Source organism: Prunus avium, chromosome 6 (genome assembly GCF_965620075.1).
Source record: "Prunus avium chromosome 6, drPruAviu1.hap1.1, whole genome shotgun sequence".
In the NCBI taxonomy this organism is placed as follows: domain Eukaryota; kingdom Viridiplantae; phylum Streptophyta; class Magnoliopsida; order Rosales; family Rosaceae; genus Prunus; species Prunus avium.
Genome location: NC_142289.1, coordinates 35460957 through 35476627, shown reverse-complemented (window position 1 = coordinate 35476627; position 15671 = coordinate 35460957). Strand labels below are relative to the sequence as shown.

The following is a 15671-nucleotide window of genomic DNA, read 5'->3' as shown; positions in this document are numbered from 1 at the left end:
GCTGAAGAAAGTGAAAATTTGAAGGCTACAATCAAACCACCGCCCACGGATAAGGATTGGTACTTGTACCTGAAACTTGAATCCATGGATTCCACGGTGAGACAACTATGCCGTCTAAATATTAGTAACTTGTGCAAAAGTAGCTCTCGCAAGCCTCCTAGGTTTGAGACTCTATTTGAAATTTCGTATGGTAATGATCGTGTCGACGATGACCGTGGTTGGGACGGCCATTGTTCGGACCACCATGGTTGGGACTGCCTTTGGTGGGACTCTCGTTGTTGGAACGAGATTACGTGCTCCAAAACTCCCCACGTAAAGGAGGTAGGGAGACATATAATCGTGGGTTCCAAATTCTATAAGGTGTGGGGTGAATTCGACACCAGATTTTTTAACAATGGTAATTTCATTGACTATGAAAGCACGGGTTTTAGGTCAAATGTTGAATCCTATGATCTCACTCATGACAGTACAGATGAGCAAGGTCCATCGATGAGCATTTGTCAGAAGCATACCATTCCCAGCTTGATTGATCCTAGGATCATACTTGGGAAAAAAATCATGTTCAATCTGGAGGACAAAACCTATGTTCTTGCATGTCAAGATGGTGGTCATAACTCTCTTGAGCCACCCCTTTTCAAGGTTTTCGATCCCTGTCAACAATCCTGGAAGGATCTCCCTTATCCCCCTTGCTTCAAACCACATGGTCATGGTGATCACTTTACTTGGGACAACAAGGTCTTTTTTATGAGATATAAATATAATGTTGCATACGCTTTTGACCCTCACAAAGAGAAATGGTCAGAAATAAAAATCAAAGTCCTGAATAGTAAGAGGTTTGAGAGCTTTTGGGTTGTTGCATAGTTGCAGGGTTTTCTCATTGGCATGCTTCGGGACCGTAAAGAGCTTGTTGCTTGGAAGTTGGACGGCGATGGGTTCCCCCAGCGGCATCGGGTGCTACATGAACTTGGCGATATCTTTTCTCCTTTCTTAATTCCTGAACATTGTTACTTGGGCCATCTTGATGGCGAGGGTCGTATGTGGTTCGTTTATAATGCAAATGTGGGTAAGAGATATTATGACGAATTCGAACCCGAAGGGGGTTACGTCCGTGTAGCAGTGTTTACAGTATCCATCTCAAAAGATCCTGTTGGTAATCCAGTCCTCTCTGCAGATCTCGAGGCTGCAGAATATTATGGTTTCAATGATTATTGCAAAATTTCCTCTGCCTGTGTTATGTGCCATCATGTGAAGGAGAATTTTAAGCCTAGAAAATTTTGTGGGGTCGTCGTACCAAACCGTCCTTATAGTCAGCGTCGTCGTAAGGGCAAATATTAGTTTCTCTAACACGGTTCTTTTCCACATCAAATGGATGGATCAAATGAATAGTGATATATCTGCGTGCATGAGGTAGGGGAAAACTACATGATATATCTGTCTGCACATGTGTTATTTGATTCTTGCCATGAGAGCTACTGTTGTAGAACATGAAGTTTATATAGCTAGCATGTTCTCTCTTTCAAGATTGCAATACTCATTGATTATGAGAGATCTGAGGGATGTAAAACAGTTTCGTTTCGTACGGGCTTGAATTGAATGTGCTCGTTTTAGCACATGTAGGCTTATATATCTTAGGTGCCTAGTTCACTCAGCCAGACTATATTTGCAGGTCGTGGAACTTTTATAAATTGTTCTAGCTAATATACTATGTTAAGTGTGTGCAAACTTTCATTTGCCTCTTATAGTCTTACTGGTTCCAATTCCATCTACGCTTTTAAACTTAGTTCACTCCATGTGGATGTCTCAGGTTACTGAAGACCCTGGGAAGGTAGTTACTGTTCAAAGAAACTTGAGCAAGTTTGGTATCAAACAACTTGCAAGAACTGGAAAGACAAGTTGTATACTTGCATTCCGATGTTTATGCATGCATATGCAAAGATGTACATTTATTTATGTATGTGTTAATGAGGCAAGCCAAACCCCGAATGGGGATTAATCCCATCCTTCGGGTGTGGGGACACCTCATGGTATATACCCAAAAAAAAAAGATGTACATTTATTTATGTATGTGTTAATGGGTGCACCCTCTAAATTTGATTCCATTAGACCATAAAACTACAAAAAGTGATAATTGATGAACAGGAATCGCCATATAATTCAATTCCTTAATTAAAAATCTTTCCTGTGCCACTTAACCACCTATAGATGGTTGGTCTTTGTAGTCTGTTCTTGGTGCAGCCATACATAAATTGAAGTTGAATGTTGTTAACCACGTGGAAGTCAAAGGGTTAGGTGGGATCATTTAGAAATGAGAAAATATTCGAATATATTTAAAGAGGGGTTATTTACTCAAATAGTCCTTAAACTTATACCCGAGTTGCATTTTGGTCCCTCAACTACATTATTTGTTCAAATGGTTCACAAACTCTTTATTAATCGGCGCATTGGTCCTACTGTTATAATTTTAAAAAATAAAATTATAAAAAATTGTTTTGAAATGCATCAATTTTTTCAAAATAGCCGTTGTGTGAATTTTTTTTAAAAAAAAATAAAAATTTAAGGAACCTAAAATATGTCTATAAATTTCTTTAAAAAATTTCACACTCATTTCATTCCACATTTCTTTAAATAATACATAGTAGTGGAATGTATGAGTGTTATACCATAGTTTTTTCTCAAAATAATAAAATATGAAGGATAGCCCTGCATGACTAGAGATGGAAAAATTTAGCCCTACATTATTCTTTGGGTAAATTACTCAAATGGTCCCTAAACTTATACGCGATTTACATTTTGAGGCCTGAATAAAATTTTTAGTCCAAATGGTCCACTAACTCCATATTAATCGCTCCGTTGATCCAATCGTTACGTTTTCTGTGATTTTTGGTCAAGTCAACGCCAGTGGTGGGGTCTAGGATGGGCATATGCGTCTTTTTATACCTGAAAGGGTATATTCGTATTTTTACACCCCAAAAGGCTTTGATTGTCGTCTCTGATTCTCCAAAACCATTGTCTTCAGTTCGTGAAAAAGGACGTGCGAAGCCAAAAGCAGAGATTTTGGGTTAGGGTTCCTACTTGGGGATTATCGGGAATTTCTGGATTTCTGGGATTGTGGATGCTCATCACTGATGGAGTTCGAGTTTCGTTGGGGTGGAGAGAATCCCAAATACGGTAAGGGATTCTCTGTCTGCATTTTATATTCATCGTGTTTTGCAAATCGATGCTTTTTGTTTGCAAGTGTGTGGTCCAAGGTCAGTTTGTTTATGTTTAAAAGATTCTCTGGCATTTTGTTTCCTTTATGTTGGCATTGACTGCAAAGTAAAGGTTTTTATGTTTGGTGTGGTCCCTTGGTTGTCTGATTCACACCATTGACTGCAAAGTATAGGTTTTTATGTTTGGTGTGGTCCCTGTGTTGTCTGCTTCACACCAAAGTCACTATTGTACCAAAGTCAGTATTGTGCATTGAGTGAAACTGTAAATAAATGAAAACCCTAAATCTATAGCATTAGATAAAGGAGATGTGTGTGCAGCTAACTCTGAAATTTCTTGTGTACTTTTTGCAGCTATCTCTGACAGAGTCACTCTTGAACTACACCATGGGGGTATATTTGAAAATGGGGTTTATAAGGGTGGTAAGGTGTGTTATTTAGATAATGTTGTTGATGACTTTCTGTCATTGCTGGATTTAAGGAAGATAGGGAAAGAGTTGGGGTATACAATAGATGTTTCGAAAATTGAGCAAAGTATGGAGATTTGGTATGGACAAAAGGATGGTAACGTATTGGAGCGTATTAACTCTGATGCTAAAGTAGTTGAAATGGTTGGATGCATGCCATGTAATAGGGTTCTTGTGTTGTATTATACAGATTTAGACAATTCAAATGGTAATGGGCTTGGGAGTCAAGCATCTGCTGCGTGGCCTAGTTTGGATGGTGCAGAATATAACTATGATGCAGATGTAGAAAATGATGGTAAGGGTGTGACATGGCCTGCATTTAGTTCACAGCAGGATACAAATGCAGATGTACAAATTGGAAACGAAGGGGAAAATGAGGCTGCAGCAACTGAGAATGGAGAGGTTGGAAATGAAGGGGAAAATGAGGAAGATGATGCAGAATTTGTGGATAGTGATTATGAATTCAGTGAACAAGAGGATGAGGTGCTTGTAGTTGAGAATGTGGTAGTTGGGGGGCCAAGTGGTGAGCCCAATGCAGGTGAGAACGTTAGGCCTAATGTTGAGCCTACTATTGACCCCAGTGGACATGAGAATGTTTGGCCTACTTATGAAGCTCCAGGAGAGGTATCATCAGATGATGCTAACACATCAGATTTGGACACAGGAACTGATGAAGAGGATCAGGATGAGGGTAATAGTGAGGAAAAGGGCAAAAGAAAGAAAAAAAAATTGCCAAAGTGGAAGGAGTATAGGAGAGAGATGGATTTAAGGAATCCAGAGTTTAGGATGGGAATGCGATTTGCAAACAAAATGGTATTGAAAGAAGCTGTGCAGGAGTATGCAATTATACATGGTAAGTTGATAAAATTCAAAAAAAAATGATGGAAGGAGGCTCCAGGCTGTATGTTTGGGAGGACTGAAATGTCCATTTTATTTATATGCTTCAAAGCTTGATAAGAGTGAATCTACATTTGTAATCAAAACTATGAGCCTATAACACACTTATGGGAGGGTCGACAAGTTGAAGTATGCCTCATCCAAGTGGCTTTGTAACAGGTATTCTAAGAAGCTGAATAGAGACACACACTTGGATGTGAAATCATTACAAGAGGATGTTTTGGAGGATTATTGTATGAATGTCACAAAACATCAAATATACAGGGCCAAAAAGAGGGCCAAAGTAATGATTGAAGGAAGTTACATAGAACAATATGGTAGGTTAAGGGATTATGCAGAGGAATTGAAGAAGGCAAACAAGGGAAGTACAGTTGTAATTAAAACTGAACAAGTGGGGGGCAAAGCTATCTTTCTAAGGATGTATGTTTGCTTGGCTGGTTGTAAGCAAGGGTTTTTAGATGGATGCAGACCAGTTATTGTTGTTGATGGGTGCCACGTAAAAGGTCCTTATCCTGGCCAGATTTTGACAGCAGTTGGGGTGGATGGCAACAATGGCAGCTTCCCAATTGCTTATGCAGTTGTTGAGATCGAGAGCAAACAATCATGGATCTGGTTTCTTAGATTGTTGATTGAAGATCTAAAGATTACAAATGGTTTGTCATATGTGTTCATTAGTGACAAGCAAAAGGGACTCATACCTGCAATTGAGACTCTACTTCCAACTGCAGAGCACATGATGTGTGTTAGACACTTATATAATAACTTTAGATCATTACACTCTGGTCTTGCTTTAAAACACATATTGTGGGCTGCAGCAAGAGCCACAACTATGCCTTGGTGGGAAGCAGAAATGGATAATATGAAACAAGAGGATGAGGAAGCGTGGAAATGGCTCAGTAAGAGACCTGCAAAGAATTGGAGCAGATCTCACTTTCAGACATGGTTTAAGTGTGATCTGTTGTTGAACAATCTGTGTGAAAGTTTCAATGCAGCAATTGTAGATGCAAGAGATCAGTCCATTTTGACTTGCTTGGAGAGGATGAGAGTCCTTGTGATGCTTAGGATGGCAAATAAAAGGGTTGCATGTCCGAAATGGAAACATCCAATTGGGCCAAGAATCTTCAAGATAATTGAGAAGAACAAGTTAGAAGCCTCCACATGCATTCCTCGACTGGCTGGCTTGCAAACATATCAAGTGACCCACATGTATGGTGGAGAATTTGTTGTGGATCTTAGGGCAAGGACATGTTCTTGTAGGAGGTGGGATTTATGTGGGATACCGTGTGGGCATGCAATTTATGCAATTTTTCAAAGGGATGAAAGCCCCATTGATTATGTGGATCAATGTTACAAGCCTGCATCTTATATGAAGTCATATGAACCAATGATTCATCCTATCCCTTCAATGGATCAGTGGGCTAAATATGGGCATCCTCCAATACATCCCCCAAGTGTTAGGGTACAGCCAGGAAGGCCAAAAAAAAGTAGGACCAAGGAACCTGCAGAAATTCTAGTACCACCACCACCCCCACCACATCCAATGCCTCCAAATTATGTTCAACCACGAGCCAAGCTTAGAAGACTTTTTATTAAGATCAGATGTAGGAGATGTGGTGAAAGTGGCCATAATAGGGCAACTTGTGACAGACAGAACTCTGAAAATCAACAAGTAATTATTTATTCTGCAATTTTAGAGTTGTTACATGTTTTCGAACTAATAATTCCTTGTGCTCTTGCAGGCAAATGCATCTTCTGCCCAAAAAGAGTTTCAAACTAAGCCAAGCACATTAACAGCAGCTGCATCAGTAAGTGGGAGAGGAACAGTAACAGCAGCTGCATCAGTAAGTGGGAGAGGAACAGTTAGAGGGAGGGGCAGAGGACGAGGAAGAGAAAAAGCCAATGAAGGTCCAGCTCTTGCAACAGAAGTTGCTACTTCTTCACAACAAAGTGTACATTTTTTGGGGTATTTTTCTTCAAATATGTTGTCTCACAAATGTGTTCATTAGTTGCGAACTTATATTGGTCCTCTTTGTTTATGTGGCAAGAGGTTGGACAAGAAGTATGGTAAGAGATATGGGAAGAGGGTTGGCAAGAGGTTTGGCAAGAGGTTTGGCAAGAGGAAGGGCAAATATACCATTGTCACAGTCAGCTGCACCTACACAAGAAAGCTCAAATCCATCTTCAACTTGTGTCACTGCCAAACCTGGTTCCATATTCAAAATTCCAGCTATTAGAAGGGGCACATTCAAAAGGGCTGCTATTAGAGGAGGAACATTCAAAAGGCCTACACAAGTTCTATCACTACCATAATCATTCACAAGGCAGGGGGAATCATATATATTTTGTGTAATTTGGGATGTGGATTTTGTTCAGGCCCTGCATTTTGGTTATGTAAAGGCCCTGCATTTTGGCTTACAGTACAAACAATAGGATCACAGCTTTTGGGATGTTATTTTGTGGATTCACATCTTTTGGATTAGAGTTACATCTTGGCCTTTTGGTTTAGGTTCTGTAATTTGGGATGTAATTTTGTGGAATCACAGCTTGTGGATTAGAGTTAAACTCTGCATTTTGGTTTAGGTTCTATAATTTGGGATGTACAGCAGAAATGGAATCACATCTTGTGTATTAGAGTTAAACTCTGCATTTTGGAAATGGAATTGGTTTACGCTCTGCATTTTGGAAATGGAATTGGTTTACGCTGTGCAATTTGGTTATGGAATTGGTTTTTGGTTATGAAATTGGGTTTTGGTTATGGAATTGGATTTGGTTATGGAATTGGTTTTCGTTTATGGAATTGGTGTGGTTTTTGGTTATGGAATTGGTTTTGGGTCATGCCTAAAATACACCACATTACTTTTATGACTAACAAAAACCACATTACATTCACAGCTAACAAACACCACATTACATTCATAACTATAATCCCATTACAAACCTAAAAGACCATTACAGACCTAACATTCATAGTTAAATCTTCCTACTCATCACCACAATTACAAACAAACACCGTGAAAGGATCAAAGCAAACCCTAGTTTCAATTGTCTCTGTCTACTCCATTCCAATTCCTTTCTGCCTTCAATAAGAACACCCACTTTCTCTTCCAATTTTTTCTTCTCTTCTTCCACTAATCTCACTTGCTCATCTCTTGCTCTAATTTCTTCCTCCATACCTCTAAGTCTTCTAAGCAATCCAGGAAGCACTTCCTTTCCTCTTGGACATGTTTCATTATCCAGCCATTCAAAGAAATGATGTCTTGTTTGGCTATTCTGCACATCATTTGTTACACACGATCAGAGCCCCAGCACACCATTCAATTCTTCACTTAAACTTAACAAAATCCTTACTCTATCTTACCCGATTTTGGTCGCATGCCTCAAACCTTCTTCCCGGGTTCAGATCTGTCCATGACGTGCGCCGTTTAATCTTCATCCCACAAAAGCAATACCGAGTGGATCGAGTTGAATCTGTTGAACTTTCAGACATGGCAGCCGTCGTTGATTTTGTGTACTTTAGGTTTCAATTTGGGAAACCCATGAAGAAGGTGGATCCCAAAATGGTGCCTTTGTCGCTTAAAGGGCTGGTTATTCTACACGGTTTGGACGGTTTAACCTTAAATTTGACGGCAACATTGACAGAACGTAACGGCTGGATCAACGGAACGATTAATATGGAGTTAGTGGACCATTTGGACTAAAAATTTTATTCAGGCCCCAAAATGTAAATCGCGTATAAGTTTAGGGACCATTTGAGTAATTTACCCTTATTCTTTTAAATAATAATATTTTGGAGGGCTAAATTGTAGCAATTCATTTGGCCTATAGCCTATGACTGGAGATGACCTTATTGACAAACTAGACGATGACAGGTCAACTGAGGTCGAGAAACTACCTACTTTAAAAAGGCAAGATACATCAAAGTGAGATCTCAGCTACGCAAAGAGTTACAAAGAAACATAGTTCTATCTCAAGGAGTTCTACAGAAGCAGACTATAAAGCCTTGGCCAATACTTTCGCAGACCTTACTTGGGTGAGACAAGATTTTAAAATTTATCTGCCTCAGCCTCCTGTGATCCACTGTGATAATTTATCCACATTATAGCTCTTAGTTCAAATCATGTGTATCACTCAAGGATTAAAAACCTCGACATTGATTTCCACTTTGTGCGTGAAAAGGTTAAAAAGAAGGACTTAATTGTTCAGTATGTTCCTACTAAAGAGCTATTAGCAGATGTGTGTACCAAAGGTCTCCACAATCCTATTTTCTTGCAACATTGTGCTAATCTGCGACTTGGAACAAATGCTCAGTCAGAGGCCCCAAGTTAGGTTTCCGGGGGAATGATAACTATACTCAGTTAGTTACTGTGTCATGTGTTAGGCATGTGCTTAGATTAGTTATTGTGCTGTGTTCTTATTTGTTCCTCAATCTTCTTCATTCTTCTTCACTCTTCTGGTATTGTTAACAGGCATACCGTAAATTGATATTTACAATGTATGTCTTCCCTAATAACCATTTGTTCATGTCAATTTTGTTGGACAGTAAAATATATGAGGGCAATCTTCTCCATCTTGAGAATTGACCAAATCGAGTATAGCCGTTTTAAAAAGTTGAAAAAATGGAGTATAGCCGCCCGGCTGTACTATTCCCTATTTAAAAAAAATCTAAAAACCGAGTTTAGCCGCCGGCTATACTATTTATTTTAACAAAATTAGAAAATATTTAGATAGTATAGCCGCGCGGCGATACTATTTCTTTAAACAAACTAAAAAATATTTAAACAGTATAGCCGCGCGGCTATACAGTTTAAATATTCGTATATGTGGAAGAGTCGTTCTCTCCCTCACCGCGATCGTCTGCGCCGTGATGGGTCCGCCGAGGCCTATACAACTCGTTTACTGCGACAATATTGGAAAGTTTCGAATGGATCAGGAAGCGTCTTAATGCTCCAGCTCGTTAAGGAACCTATCGGTATAGTCGCGGTCTGTGGCCGTGCTCGCCAGGGCAAGAGCTTCATTCGAAACGAGGTAAAATTATCGTCCTTTTTTCTCTCAATGATAGTGGAGACTTCTCTTTTTTCTTTTTTTTCCTTCCTTCGTGGTTTGTTTTCTGTCTGTGATGTCTAGGGTTTATGATTGTACAAATGGAAAAATCTGCTTTCTGGAACTATATTTGTTCGCCTTGAGGACTAAGGAAGTGCATCAAGTGTAGAAATTTTACTTTAGGTTATTTTGTTTTGGCTGCTAGAACTACCGTATTTTGTTTCTTATTTAATTCTCTACTTCTTGGACTTGTCATAATTAACCTAAACCATCTTTTTAAAAAATGTTCGAGTATAATCAATTTAAAGACTTGGAGATATGTATATGCCATGGGCACTGTTGTCGTGTTAGATGTGAATTTTCATTTACATGCTCTTGCAACCAAAACTGGGGTGTGAATCATTGATTAACTTTAAGATATTAAGATGGGGCCTAATACTTGAAGCATTTACCTTTTCTGACCATCTCTCTCTCTCTCTCTTTCTCTGTCCTGCTTGCACTCTATGAACTTCTGACCAGTAAGTTTACTCTACTATTGCATCCCCACCAGTTGAATGTTGCTGTGAGAAATAAAACTGTATATGTTTGTATTTCTCTATTGTAGCTTCTTGGATATTTTTGCCAACTACAATAATTATTGTTACCCTATTACTCTTATGATAATGGTTCCTCTGTTGTGGTTATTTTGTTTTTTATTGCCGTATGAATACAGTGTATTGAGTAGAATATGTTCCATTTGTGGTAATTTACACTGCCTTGGTTTCAGGACGTGTATCTGGATTTACCTGAGGATAGTGGAAGGACAATGCCCCGTGACTATCTGGAGCTTGCTTTGAAGCCAGTTGATGACAGAAAAAGGATGTAGTTGCAAAAAATGAGGTATTTGTCTGGCTCTTCTTAGTTTGTTTGAGAAGATTGCTGCATTTTTTTAGTAGAGAGAGAGAGAGAGAGCAATCTTGACCTTTTATTTTCAAGAATTTGCTTGCCAATTCATACATGTATTTTTAAACTGGCATTATCTGCTTTTAGGTTACGCTTGTTAGCTATTTATGACATTCTAGGCACATTGAGCACTGCTACTCTTGAATTATGTTATCTATGTATGTTGGACTTGGAGGCGCTAATTGTACAGTATGAATGGCCAATATAGATACGAGCCTCCATTCGAGCTCTATTTTCAGATAGAGAATGCTTCACCCTTGTACGGCCGTTGAACAACGAACATGATCTACAGAGAATTAACGAAATTCAGGTCAGTGACTTACTGTTGTCTTTGATCTCTCTCATGTTGGTCATGAACTCAAATCTGTTACTCTCTTTATTCATATTTGTTTGTGTTGAACTTGAAGGCTAAGTTTTTCTAATGCAGTTGGACAAATTAAGGTCTGAATTCAGATCCGGGCTAGACGCATTGACAAGGTTTGTTTTTGAAAGAACAAGGCCGAAGCAAGTTGGGGCGACTATGATGACGAGTCCAGTTGTCTTATCTTGGTGCCTACCGTATCCTCTTCATGGCAGGTTTGTGTACTCCTTGAACTCTCTTATTGGGTGGTATTTTGCAACAGGCTCTAAATTATTATTTTTTATCCATGATAAGATTTTACTTGTGTATAATAGTTTAACAGAATCTTAGTTTCTAACCGGAAAAAAGTGGAAGTAGTGAATATGTAATAAACGATTGACCAACCAACTGGAATTAGAAGTGCTATAAATTTTGGTCTTGGTTAGCTTCTTTGTGCTGTTTCATTGAGGTTACATAAATAATATATGTTCCCCTGTGTCTTATCTGGAGAGAGTAGATGTTGAAGTGGATGTTCTGTTTTCATTTTAAACTACAACAATGGAGAATACAATAATAAAATAGCCCTTTTGGATCTCAGACTTCATATGGAATAGAGGGTGAATAAGAAACTGACTCTGGAACAACTCTGATTACAAATTTCTTAGGCACCATGTGATTGTGTTAATCTTACTCTGCAGAGTGTCGAAGAAGATGGGTGCCGAACAGCATATGATTATGCTCTTGAGGTGTATAAGTCCGCTTTTCACCGTCCGAAAAATCACGAAGAAAAAGATAAGAATCTTGTTCTTGCCTCATATATAATTGAATTCTTTGTGATAACAAATAGTTTGTTGCAGTATATATGGATGTGTATATCTTATTAGCGCATCTCTTGTATACTGGTCTTATTCGTTTAAATTGGCTACTCATGCAGGATTGTAAAAGGAATGCATATATGGAGGCAGAGTTGCAATGTTCAAATGCTATACAAAGCATGGAAAGGAAGCTGAGAATAGCTTGCCATGTTTTTAAGGTAAACAACAGTGGCTTGCCCCCGATGTCTTTAACATATATATATATATATATAAATTTGGCATGGGAAACTGCTCTTACATGTTTGATGGAGCAGCTTTGGAGGGATTAAATTTATCTATATCTGGATTCTCCTTTTTTATCTTGAGGTTTTCCATGGTCTGTGTTTTCCACTTGTTTATAATTTGATTATCTACAAGCTTTTTAATTTGGTAAAGATAACACATACCATCTGGCTGCTATTTTTTTAGGTGCTTACATCAGATTTAAACTTGAGACCTTTCCCTTTTACCTACCTGTCCCAATCCCAGTTGAGCTAAAGATCAAGGGCATTATGTAAAAAATCAGTTATCGGAAATAGAACCCTATGGAAATCATTGAAAATGTGTAGGGATGAAGAAGAATCTTTATTTTGCAAACGTTTGCTTTTCTTTTCAATATATGTATCTATCGATGATGCGGTACTTGACTATTACACATTCTTTGCAGACTGCCAAATCGAAAGTAGATAGTTATGATGCTGAAATATCATCGATGAAGCTTGAAATCAAGGACTTAAGTAAAAAACTAGAAGCTGCAAATGCACAGGCCCACTCACTTGAGAGAGAAAAAAAAAGACTTGATCAAAGTCCAAGAAAGGTGTAAAATCGCCGAAAAACAAGTCACAAGGGCGACTGATATTGCCAATATAAAGCACGAGCTCAAGCGGATGTTGCTCAAAAGGAAGCGTACAGAACATAGATGTATTATTGAAAAATAAATATGTATGTGTATAATAGAGTATTAAGAGAGCCTACTTACCTAGTAGGAAGGGAAGTATTTTCCAAAAACAAATGTCAGCTCCAAGCTAAATACAAATTTTAAATAAATAAATAAATTTTTATTGGCAAATTTCCATGGGCCGAGCTGGTTTGGGCCTACCCTAAAAAAGGTTTTCCAATAGCAACCCAAATCCATCTCAACGATGTCCCTCTATTGGTCTATACATCAAACAAAACTTTTTAATGTGAGACTTTTTATCTTTGCATTCTCACACGCCCTTACACGTGTGGCAAATTTTCAAGCCTAACACGTTGATAACACATTTTGGGTGATATGGAGAACGTGTGGCCGTTGGCCTTTCAGACGTGGACAACCTTCTCTGACCATGAAGGAAGTTGAGGTTCCATCCCAAAATCATTGACAATGAGGGGAGTAGCCCAACTCCTTATAAGCCATTGCAAGATTTTCTAACTTTTCAATGTGAGAATTTTTACTGCCTTTGTGCTTACCTTATTTCCTTTCACAAATCTGTCGGGCTTTGCCACTCTTCTACATGCAACATGCATGTATATTTGAGGTTAGATATATGTATCTCCCGCTATTTTACATATTTACTGCTTTTGTTTTCCTGCATCTGTTTAAAGCTGTAACATATCAAAATTTGAAGACTACAGTCCCACCGCTATTTTACATATTTACTTTTGTTTTTCTGCATCTGTTAAAGCTGTAACATGTGCATGTGTTGTGCGTCATCATGTGAATGAGAATTTTAAGCCCAAAATATTGTATGGGACTGTTGTACCACTTCATCATCATCATAGTCGTCGTCGTAAGGGAAAATTTTAGTTTCTCAAACACAAATCCTTTTTTTACATTGGATGGATCGTAGGACTTTTGGAACATCTCAAAACTACATGATCTATCTGTATATATGTATGTGTTATTTGATTTGATGGATGCTTGGTTGGTTCTTGTGGTGAGGGCGACATTTATAGACCACGTTATATCAAATGTTTTGTGTCTTCTCCCTACCTGCTGCATCTATCCGATACACATCGATTTAGAGAGTTCATTCATTCATGTTTTTAATGGCTTCAGATAATTATGTATATATATATATATATAAATAGAAAATAGGTGTTAAGCTGTGCACAAGAACATGCAATCAAGAAACTCATTACTAAATTTATTAAAACAGTTGCATTAACAATAATAACAATAATAATCAAAGTCCAATTACAGTGTTTTGCCGGGTGTAGGTCAACTAGATCTTGCCATATGAAGCTGTAGAACTTGGACCAAGCCAGGGATTTTTGCCGGCTCTCTGTGCCTCTGGGTTTGAACAAAAGAAAGAAATGAACAAACAAACAAACAAATACATACATACCTTTAACTGGTTCACATGAAATGAAAGAGGATCTCTAGGCTCTCTTCTATAACTTCTATGTTCAATCAATCAGGCATGTGGGGTGGCTTCCACCCTACTTTCTTACTCTTCTTCTACCCTCCATGTGAACTTTTCAGAACGCACCCACTGGGTGGAGTGGGCTTTCTACTTTTAACTTTTGCTTTTGGAAGAAGCAGATTCAGACTTTCAGAACTACCAAACATGCAATGTCTCCTCCGCCACTCTGCAGTTAATTATACATGGTCCCCCATCACACTTGTTGGATATATCATTACATTCACCCTCTCCTCTCTTATTATTCCCTAATTGGTTTTTCTTAATTAAAAAGCGATATTAAGAGAGCGAGAAATCAATTGTGAACAGTTCAATAACAAAGGAGGGAGAAATTGAACCTAACATTTCAAGCGCACGAGTAAGTGCATTGTCAAAATAATAAGAGAAAGGAGAAATCAAACATAACATTTCTAATGCACGAGAAAATTTTATGGAGATACACTATTATACCCAATATAGTAGCCCAAATTATTTTTAAAAACCCTATATGAAATGGACTTTAGAAACACACCCAAAGTCGATTTACAACATAACAAAAAGGCTTTTAACTTCTTTTAAGTTGCAAAACTGCCATTGATTTCTTAAAACAAACTCAACCCCAAAATCTCACAAAAAAAACCCAAAACACTCAATAGGGCATCAAAGTAATTTAATAATCAAAATTAAATTCAATAGGGTCATCTGTTATTTTTTGGGTTTGTTTATAGAAATTAAATGGTGTAGGATTTATCTATATTATTAATGCTAAGAATGAGTATACGAGTAAATATCTCAAAATATCAATCAGTTTTAATCGTGCTAGGTGTGAGCAGGTGAAGCTTTTCTGACTTTGAGACACAGAAGCTAATGTGCTTGCTTGCTATTAATGGGCTGGCAAGAAATCAGCACGCTCCCATACTCCTGCATTGTGCGCATTGTATATTTATTATGAATGTGAACTCAGAATCCCCAACCTGCTTATACTTAGAATAATCAGAGATAAGCTGTTACATTGCAGGAGCTTGTACTCATTTAGATTCATAAAAGCTCAGAATGCATATACTAGTGGTAGCCATCCCCCATGTTGCTCCTTGTTTATTCATTACATGTGAATCCCATTCAAACATACAGTTATAATTGTTTCTTAATTATACGAGTAATATTGGGAATAAGGCGTCAGATGCATAAATAAATACTATTAATCACTTTTTACAAGCCCCTTACACAATTATAATTATTTTAATTATTCACCAATATATATATATAAATCTCGATAAGATTGAATTTACCTACATTTACAATAACTTAATTCACTTGCATATTCAGTCAAAAGTGGGCTATGGGGGTAAGTTAAACTAACCAGATACCAATTACCATCAGTCATCAGTCATCACCAACTCTTGTACTCAAGTAGTTTTCTCCCTCCAAATCTCATTTTTTAAGCCAAGCCAAGATAAATTTTAAGTTCCCCAAATATAGGCCAGAGTTGTAGACAACTACAATTTACATAACAAGGAAAAGACTAGAATCCGGTCCACAGAAAA

The 15671-nt window shown here is 38.0% G+C and overlaps 1 long non-coding RNA gene across 1 annotated transcript; it reads left to right on the top strand.

Moving 5' to 3' along the window:
* The first annotated feature begins 9422 nt into the window (after nucleotides 1-9422).
* LOC110758667 (uncharacterized) lies at nucleotides 9423-12816 on the top strand. Its single transcript, XR_002526975.2, has 6 exons — nucleotides 9423-9595; nucleotides 10377-10489; nucleotides 10761-10862; nucleotides 10980-11128; nucleotides 11591-11925; nucleotides 12414-12816. It is a non-coding gene; the product is annotated as an uncharacterized LOC110758667 (long non-coding RNA).
* The last annotated feature ends 2855 nt before the right edge of the window (nucleotides 12817-15671 follow it).